Source organism: Triticum aestivum, chromosome 2A (genome assembly GCF_018294505.1).
Source record: "Triticum aestivum cultivar Chinese Spring chromosome 2A, IWGSC CS RefSeq v2.1, whole genome shotgun sequence".
Taxonomy (NCBI): Eukaryota; Viridiplantae; Streptophyta; class Magnoliopsida; order Poales; family Poaceae; genus Triticum; species Triticum aestivum.
In genome coordinates, this window is record NC_057797.1 from 434307319 (window position 1) to 434326386 (window position 19068).

The window sequence follows — 19068 nt, forward strand, 5'->3', positions numbered from 1 at the left end:
GGGCCGGCCTTTTCACATGAATCTGTCTCTGTTGGGTCGTGCCACGTGTCGACGTATCATAAGCACTTTGGGTCCAATGAGTGGATGACATCTGTCCCAACGGCGAGCTGACACGTGTTCCCTCTAGCCAATGATGATTTTACATGTGTAAAATCCCCATTGGTCGGGGCTGTTAATGGGTTATCGGATCCAAAACCGGACCCGATAGCTTAATGGCATTCCGTTACGGTGGATGCCACGTGTCGGTCACCCTTGACGAAAGCACTTCTGTGACACGCAATTTATCATCATGGAAGTGGACACTTCCGTGATGATAATTTTGGTAATGTCATGGAACATTTCTATGACAGCACAGGTATGACTATCTTGATTCTGTCATAAAATTGTCATGGATGTACATGCATGACAGAAAACGTGACCTACTGTGACAAACATGTATCATCACGGAAGTGTAATTTTCTTGTAGTGAGAGCATTTTATGATCACCCTATTACGTTGTGATGTTTGATAGCACACAAGGTATTCCTCCGGTATCCGGGAGTTGCATGATCAATATGTATTTGACATTATGAAAGTAATAGCAATAAACTAAATGATCATATGCTAAGATAACGGATGGGTATTCTCCATTACATCATTCTCCTAATGATGTGATCCCGTTATCGTGACAACACATGTCTATGGTTAGGAAAACTTAACCATCTTTTGATCAACAAGCTAGTCTAGTAGAGGCTCACTAGGGACATAGTATTTGTTTATGTATCCACACATGTATTTAAGCTTTTGGTCAATAAAATTCTAGCCTGAATAATAAACATTTATCATGATTAAGGAAATATACTAATAACCACTTTATTATTGCCTCTAGGTCATATTTCCAACAGTCTCCCACTTGCACTAGAGTCAATAATCTAGTTCACATCGTCATGTGATTAACACCCAATGAGTTCTAGGTGTGATCATGTTTTGCTTGTGAGAGAGGTATAGTCAAAGGGTCTGCCACATTCAGATCCATATGTATTTTGCAAATTTCTATGTCTACAATGCTCTACATGTAGCTACTCTAGCTAATTGCCCCCACGTTCAATACATATCCAGATTGAGACTCAGAGCCATCCGGATCGGTGTCAAAGCTAGCATCGATATAACCCTTTACGAAAAACTCTTTGTCACCTCCATAACCGAGAAACATTTCCTTAATCCTCTTAGGTAACTAAGGATAATTTTGACCGTTGTCTAGTGATCCACTCGTGGATCACTATTGTACCCCTTGCCAAACTCATGGAAAGGCACACATCTGGTACACAACATGGCAAACATAATAGAACCTATGGTTGTGGCATAGGGAATGACTTTGATTCTCTCTCTATCTTCTGCCGTGGTCGAGCTTTGAGTCTTACAAACTTCATACCTTGCAATACAAGCAAGAACCCTTTCTTTGACTGATCCATTTTGAACTTCTTCAAAACTTATCAAGGTATGTGCTTTGTGAAAGTATTAAGAGTCTTGATCTATCTCTATAGATTTTGATGCCCAATATGTAAGTAGCTTCACCAAGGTATTTCATTGAAAAAATTCTTATTCAAGTATCCTTTTATGCTCTCCAGAAATTCTATATCATTTCCAATCAGCAATATGTCATCCACATATAATATCAGAAATGCTACAGAGCTCCCACTCACTTACTTGTACATACAGGCTTCACCATATGCCTATATAAAACCATATGCTTTGATCACCTCATCAAAGTGTATATTCCAACTCCGAGATGCTTGCACCAGTCCATAGATGGATCGCTGGAGCTTGTAAACTTTGTTAGACCTTTAGGATCGAGAAAACCTTCTGGTTGCATCATATACAACTCTTCTTTAAAAAATCCATTAATGAATGCAGTTTTGACGTCCTTTTTCCAAATTTCATAACTATAAAATGCGGCAATTGCTAACATGATTCGGACTAACTTAAGCATCTCTACGGGTGAGAAAGTCTCATCATAGTCAACCCCTTCAACTTGTCGAAAACCTTTTGCGACAAGTCAAGCTTTGTAGATAGTGACATTACCATCAGCTTCTGTCTTTTTCTTAAAGATCCATTTATTCTCTTTGGCTTGCCGATCATTGGGAAAGTCCACCAAATTAAGTCCATACTTTGTTCTCATACATGGATCCTATATCAGATTTCGTGGCCTCAAGCAAATTATCGGAATCTGGTCTCATCATACTGATAACCCACAAGTATAGGGGATCACAACAGTTTTCGAGGGTAGAGTATTCAACCCAAATTTATAGATTCGACACAAGGGGAGCCAAAGAATATTTGTAAGTATTAGCAGCTGAGTTGTCAATTCAACCACACCTGGAGATTAATTATCTCCAGCAAAGTGATCAGTAGCAAAGTAGGATGATAGTTTTGATAATAGTAGCAGTAGCAATAGTAATGATAATAGTGATAGCATTAATTTCATAGAAGTAACAGTAGTGACAACAACGGTAGTAGCTTAGCAAGAACAATATAAGAGAAATTCGTAGGCATTGCATCGATGATTTGTTGGATGATATTCATCATGTGACAGTCATAACCTAAGGCGATACGACACTAGCTCTAGTTCATAAATATAATGTAGGCATGTAATCCACAAATAGTCATATGTGCTTATGGAAAGAACTTGCATGACATCTTTTGTCCTACCCTCCCGTTGGAGCGGGGTCCAATTGGAAACTAAGGGATTTTAAGGCCTCCTTTTTATAGAGAACCGGAACAAAGCATTAACACACGGTGAATACGTGAACTCCTCAAACTACGATCATCACCGGGAGTTGTCCCAACTATTGTCAGTCCTGGGTTGCCAGATCATAACACGTAGTTGGTGACTAAAACTTGCAAGACCAGATCTAGAACATAGATATAATGGTGATAACATAAACGGTTCAGATCTGAAATCATGGCACCCGGGCCCAAACTGACAAGCATTAAGCATTGTGAAGTCATAGCAACATCAATCTAAGAACATAGTGGATACGAGGGATCAAGCCCTAACAAAACTAACTAGATTACATGATGAATCTCATCCAACTCCTCACCGACCAGCGAGCCTACAAAGGAATTACTCACTCCCGGTGGAGAGCATCATGGAATTGGCTATGAAGGAGGGTTGGTGATGACGAAGACGGAAGACCCGCCTCTCCGGAGCCCCAAACAGACTCCAGATCTGGCCTCCCGATGAAGACCGGGAGGTGACAGTGGCTCTGTCTCGTGAAACGCGATAATTCTTCTGCCTCGATTTTTTTCTGGAAAAATAGGATTTCATAGCGTAGGTTTCAGGGTCTGCGGGGCCACCAGATGAGGACAACCCACCTGGCCGCGCTTCGGATGGGGGGCAGGCGCGCCCTGGTGGGTTGTGCCCACCAAGGTGCCTCCCTTCGGTGGTTCTTGGCTCCAGAAATTCTCTTTTGTTGTATAAAAATTCCTCCCAAAGTTTCATTCCAATCCGAGAACTTTTATTTCTACACAATTACGACACCATGGTAGTTCTGCTGAAAACAGCATCAGTCCAGGTTCGTCCATTCAAATCATGCAAATTAGAGTCCAAAATAAAAGGAAAAGCGTTAGGAAAAGTAGATACGACGGAGACGTATCACATACCTTCTTCATAGTTCGTAGGTTCGCCATGGTCTAATAACATGGCTTCCAGGACAGGATTACCGTACCACTCTGGTGCAGAATGTGCTCTGTTCAACCTATGAGGTCTAGTAGTAAATTGATCCGAAGTTTCATGATCATCATCATTAGCTTCCTCTCCAGTTGGTGTAGGCATCACGAGAACGGTTTTCTCTGATGTGCTACTTTCCAATTCAAGAGATGGTACAATTACCTCATCAAGTTCTACTTTCCTCCCACACACTTCTTTAGAGAGAAACTCCTTCTCTAGAAAGGACCCATTATTGGAAACAAAGATCTTGCCTTAAGATCTATGGTAGAAGGTGTACCCAATAGTTTCCTCAGGGTATCCTATGAAGACGCACTTCTCCGATTTAGGTTCGAGCTTATCAGGTTGAAGACTTTTGACATAAACATCGCATCCACACTTCATACGGTGTCGTCTCAACGGATTTAATATTTACCTTCGGACATTCCGGAGCTCCTCGTCATGTCCGTGATCTCATCCGGGACTTTGAACAACATTCGGTCACCAACATATATAAATCATATAATACTGTATTGTCAACGAACGTTAAGCGTGCGGACCCTATGGGTTCGCAAACTATGTAGACATGCCGAGACACATCTCCGGTCAATAACCCACAGCGGAACCTGAAAGCCCATATTGGCTCCCACATATTCTACGAGGATCTTTATCGGTCGAACCGTTATGACAACATATGTAATTCCCTTTGTCTATCGGTATGTTACTTGCCCAAGATTAGATCATCGGTATCTTCATACCTAGTTTAATCTCGTTACCAAGAAGTCTCTTGACTCATTCCATAATACATCATCTCTTAACTAACTCATTAGTCATTTTCTTGCAAGGCTTCTTATGATGTGTATTACCAAGAGGGCCCAGAGATACCTCTCCGAAACTCGGAGTGACAAATCCCAATCTCGATCCATGCCAACTCAACAAACACCTTCGGAGATACATGTAGAGCATCTTAATAATCACCCAGTTATGTTGTGACATTTGATAGCACACAAGGTATTCCTCTGGTATTTGGGAGTTGCATGATCTCATGGTCAAAGGAACATGTGTTTGACATTCAAGAAAGCAATAGCAATAAATTGAACGATCATATGCTAAGCTAACGGATGGGTCTTTTCCATCACATCATTCTCCTAATGATGTGATCCCGTTATCAAATGACAACTCATGTCTATGGTTAGGAAACCTTAACCATCTTTGATCAACGAGATAGTCTAGTCGAGGCTTACTAGGGACACAATATTTGTTTATGTATTCACACATGTATTTAGGTTTCCGATCAATACAATTCTAGCATGAATAATAAACCTTTATCATGAATAAGGAAATATAAAATAATAACTTTATTATTGCCTCTAGGGCATATTTCCTTCAGTCTCCCACTTGCACTAGAGTCAATAATCTAGTTCACATCGTCATGTGATTAACACCCATAGTTCAAATCGCTATGTGACTAACACCCAAAGAGTTTACTAGAGTCAAGAATCTGGTTCACATGGCCATGTGATTAATACCCAAAGAGTACTAATGTGTGATCATGTTTTTCTTGTGAAATTTTTTAGTCAACGGGTCTGTCACATTCAGATCCGTATGTAGTTTGCAAATTTCTATGTCTACAATGCTCTACATGGAGCTACTCTAGCTAATTGCTCCCACTTTCAATATGTGTCCAGATTGAGACTCAGGGTCATCTGAATCTGTGTCAAAGCTTCCATTGACGTAAATCTTTACGACAAACTCTTTATCACCTCCATAACTGAGAAATATTTCCTTATTCCTCTAAGGATAATTTTGACCGCTGTCCAGTGATCCACTCCTGGATCACTATTGTACCCCCTTGCCAAACGCATGACAAAGTACACAATAGGTCTGGTACACAGCATGGCATACTTTATAGAACCTTTGACTGAGGCATAGGGAATGATTTTCATTCTCTCTATATATTCCGATGTGGTTGGGTTTTGAGTCTAACTCAACTTCACACCTTGTTACACATGCAAGAGCCCTTTGTTTGATTGATCCATTTTGAACTTCTTCAAAACTTTGTCAAGGTATGTGCTTTGTGAAAGACCTATTAAGCATCTCGACCTATCCCTATAGATGCCCAATATATAAGCAGCTTCACCAAGGTCTTTCATTGAAAAATTCTTATTCAAGAATCCTTTTATGCTATCCAGAAATTCCATATCATTTCCAATCAACAATATGTCATCCACATATAATATCGGAAATGCTACATAGCTCCCACTCACTTTCTTGTTAATACAGGCTTCACCGAAAGTCTGTATAAAACCATATGCTTTGATCACCTCATCAACATGTATATTCCAACTCTGAGATGCTTGCACCAGTCTATAGATGGATCGCTGGAGTTTGCACACTTTGTTAGCACCTTTAGGATCGACAAAATCTTTTGGTTGCATCATATACAACTCTTCTTTAAGAAATCCAATAAGGAATGCAGTTTTGATGTCCATTTGCCATATTTCATAATCACAAAATGCGGCTATTGCTAACATGACTCAGACGGACTTAAGCATCGCTATGGGTGAGAAAGTCTCATCGTAGATCAACCAGTTGAACTTGTCAAAAACCTTTTGCGACAAGTCAAGCTTTGTAGATAGTAATATTACCATCAACGTCAGTCTTCTTTTGGAGATCCATTTATTCTCTATGGCTTGCCGATCATCGGGCAAGTCCACCAAAGTCCACACTTTGTTCTCATACATGGATCCTATCTCCGATTTCATGGCCTCAAGCCATCTGTCGGAACCTGGGCTCATCATAGCTTCTTCATAGTTCGTAGGTTCGCCTTGGTCTAATAACATGATTTCTAGAGGAGGAGTACCGTACCACTCTGATGCGGATCATGCTCTGATTGACCTACAATGTTCAGTAGCAACTTCATCTGAAGTTTCGTTATCATTATCATTTGCTTCCTCTCTAGTTGGTTGTAACATCCCAAATTTTCAATTTTGAATGTTATACATAGGTCATCAATGCATATCATATTTTATTTGCATTTCGGTTGTGATCCTAAAAATCCTAAGCAACTCGAGGACTCACGGAGAGAGTTGGGGATTTCACGATTTTCATATTTGAATTTTCTCAAATATTGAAACGGGGATCATTTTGATTTTAATTATTTTTATCTCCAAAAATATTTCAAATTAAAAATATATGAGAGGAGATAATATGACTTCTCCAAAGAAATTGAAATATTGGAGGAAAATTGTTAAAATCAAATAAATTGTTTTATTTGGATTTTATTGCTATTTTATTTGAAATTAGAAAAATATACATATTTCTAAAATTGCATTTTAGGCCAAGAAAATGTTCATCATGTTCTAAAATTTTAATTAGAGGGTAAAAATTTGTTTTGGCATTTTTAGCTTTTTATTTTATTTATTAGGATTTTCCAGCAAAATCTGTTTAAAAAAACGCGAACCGCCTTAACGGGCCGTGTCCGAATAGGACACTACCGCCCAGGCCTTTATAAGGCGAGGCGAGGCTGCCCCAGCCCACCGAGCCGCCCCCCGCCCCGCCCCAAACCCTAGCCGCCGCTGCAGCGCCGCCGGCCGCCATCGGGTCGCCGCCCGCTGCCGCCGTCGCTGGATCCCGCCGCCGGAGCCGCTACCATTGACCGTTCAGTTTTTTTAGTTTAACCTGGGTTTTTAATTTCGCGATTTATTTTTTAGTTTGGTTTTTCGTCGGTTTATTTATTTAACGAACGTTCGTTCGTTTACATCTGTTAGTGAATGGTTTTTGTTAGATTGGTTCTGTTAGCGAACGTTCGTTCATTAGTCTTTCTCTTTTTATTTTATTTTTGGCCAGGGACCTATCTGTGATTATTTATATCGCAGATTAGCCCCTGATCTTCAAACACTCACCGTTTCTTAACCGTTTGTCCAAATCCAATTAAACCAATGCCAAAATCGTCGTATCGAAACCCTATTTTTGTTTAATCAACTTGAACAAGGTTTTGACAATCTTAAAATTTGGTTTCAAGCAAATTTATTTTCGAAGTTCTTTTGACCATAGTTTAAGTTCCGTAACTCCGATTCGATTGATTCTTTTTGCAGATCAAATCTCTTCAGTTGAGTTTTCAGATTCGATCTTGTTATTAGAGATTTACCTGTGCATCTATGCTTGAGTGCTTATGTATTCTCTTGTTTGTTTGCGCTCGAATTCCCGGAGTGTGCAGCGTGCTACTACGAGTCACTAGGTTTTGCGGACCATCAGCAAGGCAAGTAACACTTTGATAATATCCCTTTTACCTAGTTTTTTATGCATTAGTTTCAACCCTCAAACATTGCATGAGTAGGATCTCTTAACTTCTGGGTTTGGGAAGTAGATGATGAGGTAGAACCTATTGCCCTTTTATTATCAAACCCTGGGAGTTACTTCTACGTTATGCTACTTATTGCCATGCTATGCTCGTAGACGTGGATTGGTTTGAGTGTATCCATGACAGATGTGAGATTATTAATTAATGGTTTACTTAAGGTGGCTACTTAAACACACATCTGGGTGGATTGGTAGCGGGCACCTGGGGATATACCAGTGCTGTCCTTTTTGGTTCGCACCCAGGCTCAAAGGGATCATAAGATTATTCATGCTGGAAACTTCCGTGTGCAGCCACATGCTATTATGGGCTCTAGCATAGTTGAGTAAGTTGTGGGAAACCTTTCCATGATGGGCTAGCAGATGTAGGGGATTGTAGGTGTACCGGCCTAACTAGCGGTTAAGGGGACCTCTTCGGAAAGACTGTGTCTCGGTCATCTGTTTCTCAAACACCATGCAGTGCGAGAAATACAATGGAGGAAATCAGGTCTTATGGGGAAAAGTGCGCAAACCTTTGCAGAGTGTACAAACTAATCATGGTTAGCCGTGTCCCCAGTTATGGACATCTTGAGTATCTGGTTCTTGGATTACCATGTGGATCTCATCACTCTAAATTAATTTGATGGGATGTTAATTACTCTTAATTGGGATTGAGATGGGGTTACCATTCTCAATGATTTTCAACCAACTTTGTAGTTAAATAAAATATATTCCTTTGTTATAGGGAAAAATTGGCTTTTCGCAAAAACATTATAACCATAGAGCCTCCACTAGCCATATATGCATGTAGTGATAGCATTTACTTGTTCATTGCTCTACTGTGTTATCTTGCCAGCATATTCCATGTGCTGACCCATTTTTCGGGCTGCAACATATCATGTTGCAGACTTTTAGACGAAGAGTAAGATGCGCTAGGTCTTTTGTCATGCACTCAGCTATGCCGTTGGAGTTGATGGACTCACTTTATCTTCCAAGCCTTTCGCTGTACTTTACCTAGATGGCCTTAAGCCATACTTATTGTAATAAGTTCTCTTTTGGGACATTCTATGTAATAAGTGTGTGATTGCTACTCTGTTATAAATCCTTCAAGTATTGTGTGTGTCAGCATTACCGATCCGAGGATGACACTCATGCACAGAGATTTGACCGTCTGAGGTCGGATCGCTACAAGATGTTATCAGAGCACACGTTGAATGTAGGACATGACCACTAAGATGAGCCATATGTCACTCTTCTCTACTCATTTCTGACTTTTCTCCATTTTCTACTCTCTAGGATGGCGGACACAAGGAATAAGTTTAGACAGCCGGATGAAGACACCCCTTTTGCATGACACTTGAAGGAAGTCACTACGTACCTGGACATTGGAATACCAAGCTTCACCAGGACCTACACCGCCACGCTACCAAAAGAAGAGCGTTGGATGATTCGAGTTCAAGTTCCAGGAAGGACATTCACGCCAGTAACTGACCCCATAGAGTTTTCCTTTGATGCACCAACCTGGAGTCTAGGCAAGAACATGGCCGCCTACATTGCTATGGCACACATCGGCGAGGTTTATCACAAGGAGCTTAAGGACACTATCTACCAGATATGTGGGCGCCGAGATGAGCAATGGGAGATGATCAGCACCAGGAAGGACAGGTCCATTGCAGCCTTCATCCAGGAGTTAAATCATCACATTCGTCGCCAGGAAAACCAGATGTGCGCAAGCATGATAGATCTGAAGAAGTTGATGACTAGGAACATGGAGCTGGAAGAGGAACTCAAGTCTACATGCGACGGATATGAGGAGGAAATCACCATACTAGTGGAGATGAATGACGACCTGACAAGGAAGCTAGGAGTGTTCATGGGAGACCCTATGCCATGAGGAGATGATGACCACCCCAAGGACTACATCATCATCGATGACACCGACTTCGACCTGGATGGTAGTGATGATGATTATGAAGACGAAGCAGGAGCGGATATCATGGAGTCTTCCACCGATCAAAATTTCTAGTAGACCACCATATTAATAGCAGTATTTCCCCAGGTATATAGTAGTAGTCCGAGCACTTTGTAACGATAGTTCTAGACCGATTGTATGCCCTTGCTTGAATTGATTTGGTGTGACATGATTGTGTTTGTCTCATGTGCATATGGGTAGTGCTTTCTCACTAGACCTCATTCTATTATAATATCTCCCCTCTAAACCCATCAGATGCCTCCGAGACGTGACCCCGGATTTGCCTTCCCACTGGAGCTCACTCAGTTGATCCAATAGAAGAATACACTGATGCAATTGCTAGTCCAGAATCAAGGCAACAACAACAAAAACAATAACAACAACCCACCGCCACCACCTCCAGTTGACAACTTAGCTCGTTTTCTGAGGTTGCATCCGCCGGTGTTTTCTAGTAGCACCGAGCCAATAGTTGCTGATGACTGCCTAGACAGGATTGGAAGGGAGTTGACCACCGCAGGTTGCACAGATGCCGAGAAGGTGTGTTTTGCCGCACACCAATTGGATGGACCCGCAGCCGCATGGTGGGAGAATTACACGGCCACCTTCCACATAGCCAACGTTACTTGGGAGTAGTTTCAGCAAGCATTCCGCACTACTCATGTCTCAACTGGAGCTATGAGCATGAAGAAGCATGCGTTTCGCAACTTACGCCAGGGCAACCGTACTGTAGGGAAGTACGTGGAGGAGTTTAGCAAGCTAGCTCGTTATGCCCCAGATGACGTGGCCACCGATGCTGCAAAACAGGAGAAGTTTATGGAAGGGTTGAATGATGAGATGAGTATGCAGTTGATGGTGGAAACATTCAACAACTACCAGGAGTTGGTAGATAAGGCTCTTATGATTGAAGGGAAGCAGCAGCAGATTGAGAGCCGCAAAAGGAAGTATGGACAAGGGAAATACAATACAGGAGCTCAGCAGAAACCCCATTTCACCCCGAACCCAGGAGGATTTACCCATAACCATGGAGGCCACACTCACAATGGAGGAAGTTCGCATAACCACAATGGCCCTAGGAATGGAAATGGGAGTGGAGCAAGTAGTCAGAACCACTCTAAACCAAGCACACCCGCCAAGAAGGACCAAAGTCATGTTACTTGTTTCAAGTGCGGGAAGACTGGACACTATGCCAATGAGTGCCCTGAACTCAAGAATGGAAATGGAAATGGAAGCTTTGGAAAGAATACCAACCCTTTCAACAAGGGACAAGTGAACCACGTGAACGTGGAGGAGGTTGAGGAGCAGCCAGATGCAGTTATCGATAAGTTTTTGGTTAAGTCATTTACTGCAATAGTTCTTTTTGATACTGGTGCAACACATTCATACATATCAAGGGGATTCATGGATAAGTATAAGTTGCCCACCAAAGTTCTTAAGACACCTATGTTAGTAAGCTCACCCGGAGCGGAGTATATGGCAAGCAATGGATGTTTTCAGATGCCATTGACCATAGGTAGGCATGTTTTCCCCTCAGACTTAATAATTTTGGAATCCCAAGGATTGGATGTGATACTTGGTATGGATTGGCTATCAAAGTATGGAGGAAACATTGATTGCGCCAGTAGGTCAATTCTACTCACCACAACGGAGGTAAAAAGGATTAAGTATGTATCCAGACATACCCCTAAGAGTACTCACGTAAATTCCCTCACGGGAGTTGTTCAGGAAGAAGTGCATGTAGTGAAGGATTACCCGGATGTATTTCCAGAGGAACTACCAGGCATGCCCCCGGATCGAGACATTGAGTTTTTGATAGAGTTATTGCTAGGCACCGGACCAATATCAAAGAGACCATACCGGATGCCCACAAATGATCTAGAGGAGATTAAGAAACAGATTAAGGAGTTATTGGAGAAAGGTTACATTCGACGAAGTTCGTCACCATGGGGAGCCCTAGTGCTCTTGGTTGAGAAGAAGGATAAATCTCTGAGAATGGTTGTTGATTATCGCGCGTTGAATGAAGTGACGATCAAGAACAAGTACCCACTGCCAATGATCAATGATTTGTTTGACCAGCTGCAAGGAGCTAAAGTATTTTCCAAGATCGATTTACGATCAGGGTACCACCAGCTAAAGATTTGAGAATAGGATATACCTAAGACAGCTTTCACCACAAGGTACGGGCTGTCTGAGTACACAGTTATGTCATTCGGATTGACTAACGCCCCTGCCTATTTCATGAGTATGATGAACAAGGTGTTTATGGAGTTCTTGGATAAGTTTGTTGTGGTGTTCATTGATGACTTTTTGGTATACTCAAAGAATGAAGAAGAGCATAAGGAGCATTTGCGTTTAGTTCTCGAGAAGCTCAGGGAACATCAGTTATATTCTAAGTTCAGCAAATGTGAGTTTTGGTTGAAGGAAGTTGGATTCCTTGGAATTGTTATATCAGGAGAAGGTATAGAATTAGGCCCTACTAAGGTTCAGTCAGTCACTGAGTGGTTGGCACCCAACTCACTTGGAGAGATCCACAGTTTTCTAGGACTCACGGAATATTATCGGAGATTCATTGAGAATTTCTCTAAGATTGCGAGGCCCATGACAGAGTTGTTGAAGAAGGACACCAATTTTAAATGGACAGATGAATGTGAGGCAAGTTTTCAAGAGTTGAAGAAACGTTTGACTACAACCCCAGTGCTGATTCTGCCAGATATACACAAGGATTTCCAAGTGTATTGCGACGCATCTCGTTTAGGACTTGGAGGTGTGCTTATGCAAGACGGAAGAGTTGTTTCATATGACTCACGTTAGCTTCGACCGCATGAGTTGAATTATGCTATGCATGATTTGGATTTAGCAGCTGTACTTCATGCACACAAGACCTAGAGACATTTTCTTATTGGAAACAATTGTGATGTGTACACGGATCATAAGAGTTTGAAGTACATTTTCACACAGAAGGATTTGAATCTCAGGCGAAGGAGATAGTTGGAACTTATAAAGGATTATGATATGAAGTTGCACTATCATCCAGGCAAGGCCAATATCGTAGCAGATGCTTTGAGCCGGAAGAGTTACACCAATACCCTCATGAGCGGAGGATTGCCAATGGAGTTAGCTGAAGATCTCAGGGAGCTACGTTTGGAGATAGTCCCTAGAGGGTTTTTTGCGGCATTAGAAATTCAGTCGACATTATTGGAAAAAAATCAAGAAGCTTAGAAGGATGATAAGGAAATTGTTGTGATAAAGGAGAAGATGAGCAAAGGAAAGGCCAAAGATTTTCGTGAGGATGATCATGACACCTTATGGTTTGAGGACCGTGTTTACGTGCCCAATAATGCAGAGATCAGGAAGTTGATACTTCAGGAAGCTCACGACTCACCATACTCGATACACCCCGGAAACACCAAGATGTATTTGGATTTGAAGGAGCATTTCTGGTGGACTGGTATGAAGAAGGATATTGCCGAGTATGTAGCCGTATGTGATGTATGTCAGAGAGTGAAGGCAGAACATCAGAAGCCAGCGGGATTACTGCAGCCTATGCCGATACCCGAATGGAAGTGGGACAAGCTTGGCATGGGTTTTATCACCGGATTACCGAGGACCCGATCGGGATACGAGATTCTATCTGGGTAGTAGTGGATCACTTGACCAAAGTGGCTCACTTTATCCCAGTGAAAACCACCTATACCAGTGCGAAGTTGGCCAAGATATACATGACCAGGATCGTATGTCTGCATTGGAGTTCGGAGGACTATTGTATCAGATAGAGAAACACAGTTTACTTCAAAGTTTTGGCCCCAGCTGCACCAGAATCTGGGCACCAGGCTAGAGTTCAGTACAGCTTTTCATCCGCAGACAGATGGACAGACCAAGAGAGTCAATCAGATTCTGGAGGACATGTTGAGAGCTTGTTGTAGGATCGAAGGTATGTCTAGAGGGGGAGTGATTAGACTACTTGACCAAATAAAAACTTATCCTTTTCCCAATTTTAGTTCTTGGCAGATTTTATCAACTTTGGACAAGTCAAGCAATCTTAACACAATTCAAGCAAGCATGCAAAGAGTATATGAGCAGTGGAAAGTAAAGCATGCAACTTGCAAGAATGTAAAGGGAAGGGTTTGGAGGATTCAAACGCAATAGGAGACACGGATGTTTTTGTCGTGGTTCCGATAGGTGGTGCAATCATACATCCATGTTGATGGAGACTTCAACCCATGAAGGGTAACGACTGCGCGATTCCATGGAGGGCTCCACCCACGAAGGGTCCACGAAGAAGCAACCTTGTCTATCCCACCATGGCCGTCGCCCACGAAGCACTTGCCTCACTAGCGGTAGATGTTCATGAAGTAGGCGATCTCCTTGCCCTTACAAACTCCTAGGTTAAACTCCACAATCTTGTCGGAGGCTCCCAAGTGACACCTAGCCAATCTAGGAGACACCACTCTCCAAGAAGTAACAAATGGTGTGTTGATGATGAACTCCTTGCTCTTGTGCTTCAAATGATAGTCTCCCCAACACTAAACTCTCTCTCACAGGATATGGATTTGGTGGAAAGTAGATTTGAGTGGAAAGCAACTTGGGGAAGGCTAGAGATCAAGATTCATATGGTAGGAATGGAATATGTTGGCCTCAACACAAGTGTAGGTGGTTCTCTCTCAGAAAAAGTAAGTTGGAAGTGTAGGTTTGTTCTGATGGCTCTCTCTTCGAATGAAGAGGTGGTGGAGGGGTATATATAGCCTCTACACAAAATCTTACCATTACACACAACTTGCCAATCTCGGTGGGACCGAATAGATAAACTCAGTTGGACCGATTCAGCAAAGCTAACCGTTAGGAGTTTCGGTGGGACCAACATGCAACTCGGTAGGACCGATATGGTTAGGGTTAGGGCATAATGTAGTATCGGTGAGACCGATTACACAAACTCGGTGAGACCAATTTTGGTAATAAGCTAACCAGAGAGTTGGTCAGGTAAACTCGGTGGGACTGATTTGCTCATCTCGGTGGGAGCGAAATGTTACAAAAGGGAAATAGAGAGTTTACATTGCAATCTCGGTGGGACCGATCGCTCATCTCGGTGGGACCAAAACGTTACGAAGGGAAATAGAGAGTTTACATTGCAATCTCGGTGGGACCGATCGCTCATCTCGGTGGGACCGAAACGTTATGAAGGGAAACAGAGAGATTACAATCCCATCTCGGTGAGACCGAGATCCCTATCGGTGAGACCGATTTGCCTAGGGTTTGTGGCAGTGGCTATGACATCTAAACTCGGTGGCGCCGGATAGAAAGAATCGGTGGGTCCGAGTTTGACTTTTGGTTTAGGTCATATGTGGATGTTAGAAAGTAGTTGAGGGCTTTGGAGCATATCACTAAGCATTTTGAGCAAGAGCCTCATTAAGCAACACCTCATCCCTCCTTGATAGTATTGGCTTTTCCTATAGACTCAATGTGATCTTGGATCACTAAAATAGAAAATGTAGAGTCTTGAGCTTTGAGCTTGAGCCAATCCTTTTGTCCTTAGCATTTTGAGGGGTCCACTTTTCTCATCCATGCCATGCCAATCATTGAGCTTTCCTGAGATATTAATCTTGAAATAGCATTAGCTCAATGAGCTATATGTTGTTAGGAATTACCAAAACCACCTAGGGATAGTTGCACTTTCAATCTCCCCCTTTTTGGTAATTGATGACAACATATAGATCAAAGCTTCGACAAATAATAATAAGAGTGATAAACATCGTCGCTTTGAGCAGTATGTGAAAAGCAAGAGCTCCCCCTAAATTTGTGCATAGTTTAAGATTTGCTTTTGACTGCAAATGCACAATGAGTTAGGATCATGGGTTACTCTTCCATGTCACATACACCTTGGTGGAGCGCTCAAAATGATAATAATTAAATACATGCACTCATCACCAAGCAAAGTGAATGATCATATGGGGATATAAAAGGATAATGTCATCCAACAAGCATTATGGTAGCATATGATCAAACACACGATCATCCAAGTATCACACACAAGCATAAAGTATCTCAAACAAGCAAATAAACAAAGTTTAACCACCAAACAATAAGAGAGAACAAAAGGCAACACTCTCTCTTGAAGCCTATGATCTATACATTTTCTCCCCCTTTGGCAACAAGTTACCAAAAAGTTCATAAAAAATGCATAGTGCTAGATTGACTCTCAGGCTTGATCTTCAGGTGGTGGTGTAGATAAAACGCCAAGGACGAAGGCATTAGTTAATGTAGATGGAGCTGGTGGAGTGGGTGCTGGAGCTGGTGGCACTGAAGCTGTACCTGGTGCAGATGAAGTTGCTCTGGTGTCTGTAACAGGCACTGCAGCAGATCTCTATCCTTTGGGCAGTCTAGCAAAAGCATCAGTGTTAGACTTGCCCTTCTTCTCCTGCACTTCATCCTGAAGTTGCTCAACAACTGACTGGATCTTGGCGAGCTTCACATCTAAGTCATAGAACTTCTGCTCCATGATCCTCTCCAAGCTCTCCTGGTTTTGAGTCAGGGTGGCCAATCCCTTCTCAATCCTCAGAGTGGAGGCAAGAAAGTAGCCATGCTGATCTTGCTTGCTCTTCAGAAGATACTGAGATGCCTCATCAATGGTTGGCACCTTTGCAGCCTTTTAAGTCCTTGCCTTCTCCCTCTTTGCTTGTGCTTGCACAGAAGATGGTTCATTCTCATCCATCACCACAGTGTTGTCCTCAAAGTCTGGGTAGATGGGCATGTGTTCCTTATCCAAGAGATATGTGCCAGTGCCCATCTTGGAGTTGATTAGCTCCTGGATCTGTGGGGCATACCCACAACTTCTCTTCTGACATGCAACTGTTCTCTTTATGGTTTCCACAATTAGGCTTATGACTTTGAACTTTTGAGGCACATCAAATATGTGAAGCAGGTTAATTGCATGGCCTCTGATCATCTTGTGATCACCTGACTTTGGCAAGAGAGTGTGCCTGAGGATCCAGTTGATTGTTGGCAAACCTGACAGAAGGTAATGTACTGATCCAAACTTGTGTGTCTCAAGAGCAGCATCTGGGATCTCTTTGTACATATGTGCCATGGTGTTGTGATCCTTCTTCTTCTTGGCATAGACATCCAAGTCATCTTCATTCTCCTCAGGAGAATTGATCAATTCTGCCCATTCTTCAACCGTTGACTAGTACCTAGTACCTTCAGACATCCAGACAATCCTTCCATCTGGGTAGAAATGAGCTGTGGAGTAGAACTGCATAATAAGCTCATCATTCCACTTTGTGAGCTTCTGAGCCACAAACTCATCGACTCCACATGCCTTGAAGCTATCATATACACCAGGGAAGTGATCCTCATTTTCCTCAACGAATTTCCAATCAACCCATCTCATGTCACACACTACGGGCTTCTTGTCAAGTAAAATAGTCTCATAGAAGTCCTGATGTTCCTTTGTATGGAACTTGTAGTCCACAACAGTCATTCTCCTGGTGGCGTATGGATCAGACTCTCTCCATAGCCTCAATCATGAATCCTTCCTGATTTTCATATTCTCTACAACTGGGTGTGCATCATTGTGATCAGGGATCTTGGGCTTCAACTTCTTCAAAACAACAGAATCATCTTCTTCTTCAGTACCTTGAGGCACTGGGCCTTGTTCTTCTCCTCGGCAGGGATGTTCCTGGTGCTCCTCTTGGGTTTTGGCTTCGGAGCTGGAGCAGCAGTCTTAGGAGTAGTTTTGGGCTTAGATGGAACAACCCCTGCCCTTATAGCATCTCCCATGAGCTTTTGAGCTTTGGGTGCTGGTGCTGCATCCTCTTCCTCTTCCTCTTCTTTAGAATCTCTCATTATTGAAGATCTTCCAAGCACTCTGGTAGTGGTCTTCTTGACCCTTTCCTTCCTTTTCTTTTATGCCACAACCTGTTCTTTGGGTGCAGATCCCAAAGTCTCTTGAGTGGACGTTCTGGCCTTTGGCATAGGAACTCTCTTGGTAGGAACCTTTTGCTTCATTCCTGTCTTAGTGGCAGTAGCTGTGCCATATTCCTTTTTCAGAACTTTCCTCTTTGAGGTGGCCTCTTCCTCAAGAGCCACATAGTCCTCATCCTTAGAATCTGAGGTTCTCTTCTTTCTGGTCCTGGTGGCTGCCTTAGGCAAGTTGCTGGGTGTACTCCTGCTTCCCTCATCAAAGATGCTAGAGGGGCTAGTGCCCTCACTTATGTTAACTTGCTCCTCAGACTTGTCCTAACTGTCACTCTGATCCAACATGATGCAAACACTGACAGCAGACCCTGTGAATAGATATAGATGAGATAGATTGGATGAGCATCACAAAGTACAGAGGTTTTTGCAAAAGAATGAGTCAAAAACTTAGTTTTAGTTTTCCACAGAAAGCATTTCGGATCTAACAATTTGAAAACTCGGTGATACCGAAGCAGCTTTTGGAACCTAAACTAGTGAACTCAATCAAGCCGAGTCATAGTTCGGTGGAACCGAGACTGCTAGGGTTTCACAAAGTATTGAACTCGGTCACACCGATTTGCAATTCTCGGTCAGACCGAGAATCACATGTGCAATGGCCTTAGACAAATCGGTGGAACCGATTTCAACAACTCGGTTGGTCCGAGATGATTTCGGCGGAAACCTAACCCTAAATTTTCAATCCACGACTAAACTACAGAGTGATTTTGCTGGATAGAGTGATCTCAGTCGTGGCAAGATACATGGCAAAACAATGTGCTAGGAATCGGAGAGGGATTAGCACAATGATCAAGTCCATACCGTAAGTGCGGCGATGGACCTGCTACGGCGGCAACGACGGAGACGATTTCCGTTGACGGCGGCGGAGACTAGCGGCGGGAGGCAGCTGGCGATGAGGAGGACGACCCGGAGACCAAGGGAGACAGAGCAGGCTGAGCGCGGGCGAAGGGGTTCGGAAATTTTTCCAAATTTTTGCCCGAGGATATATATAGCCTGACCCTGTCGGTGTGACCGAGTGGAACAACTCGGTGGCACCGAGATTCACAACTGCAAGCATTTACTGAAACTCGGTGTGACCGAAAAGTTCAAATCGGTTGCACCGAGATTG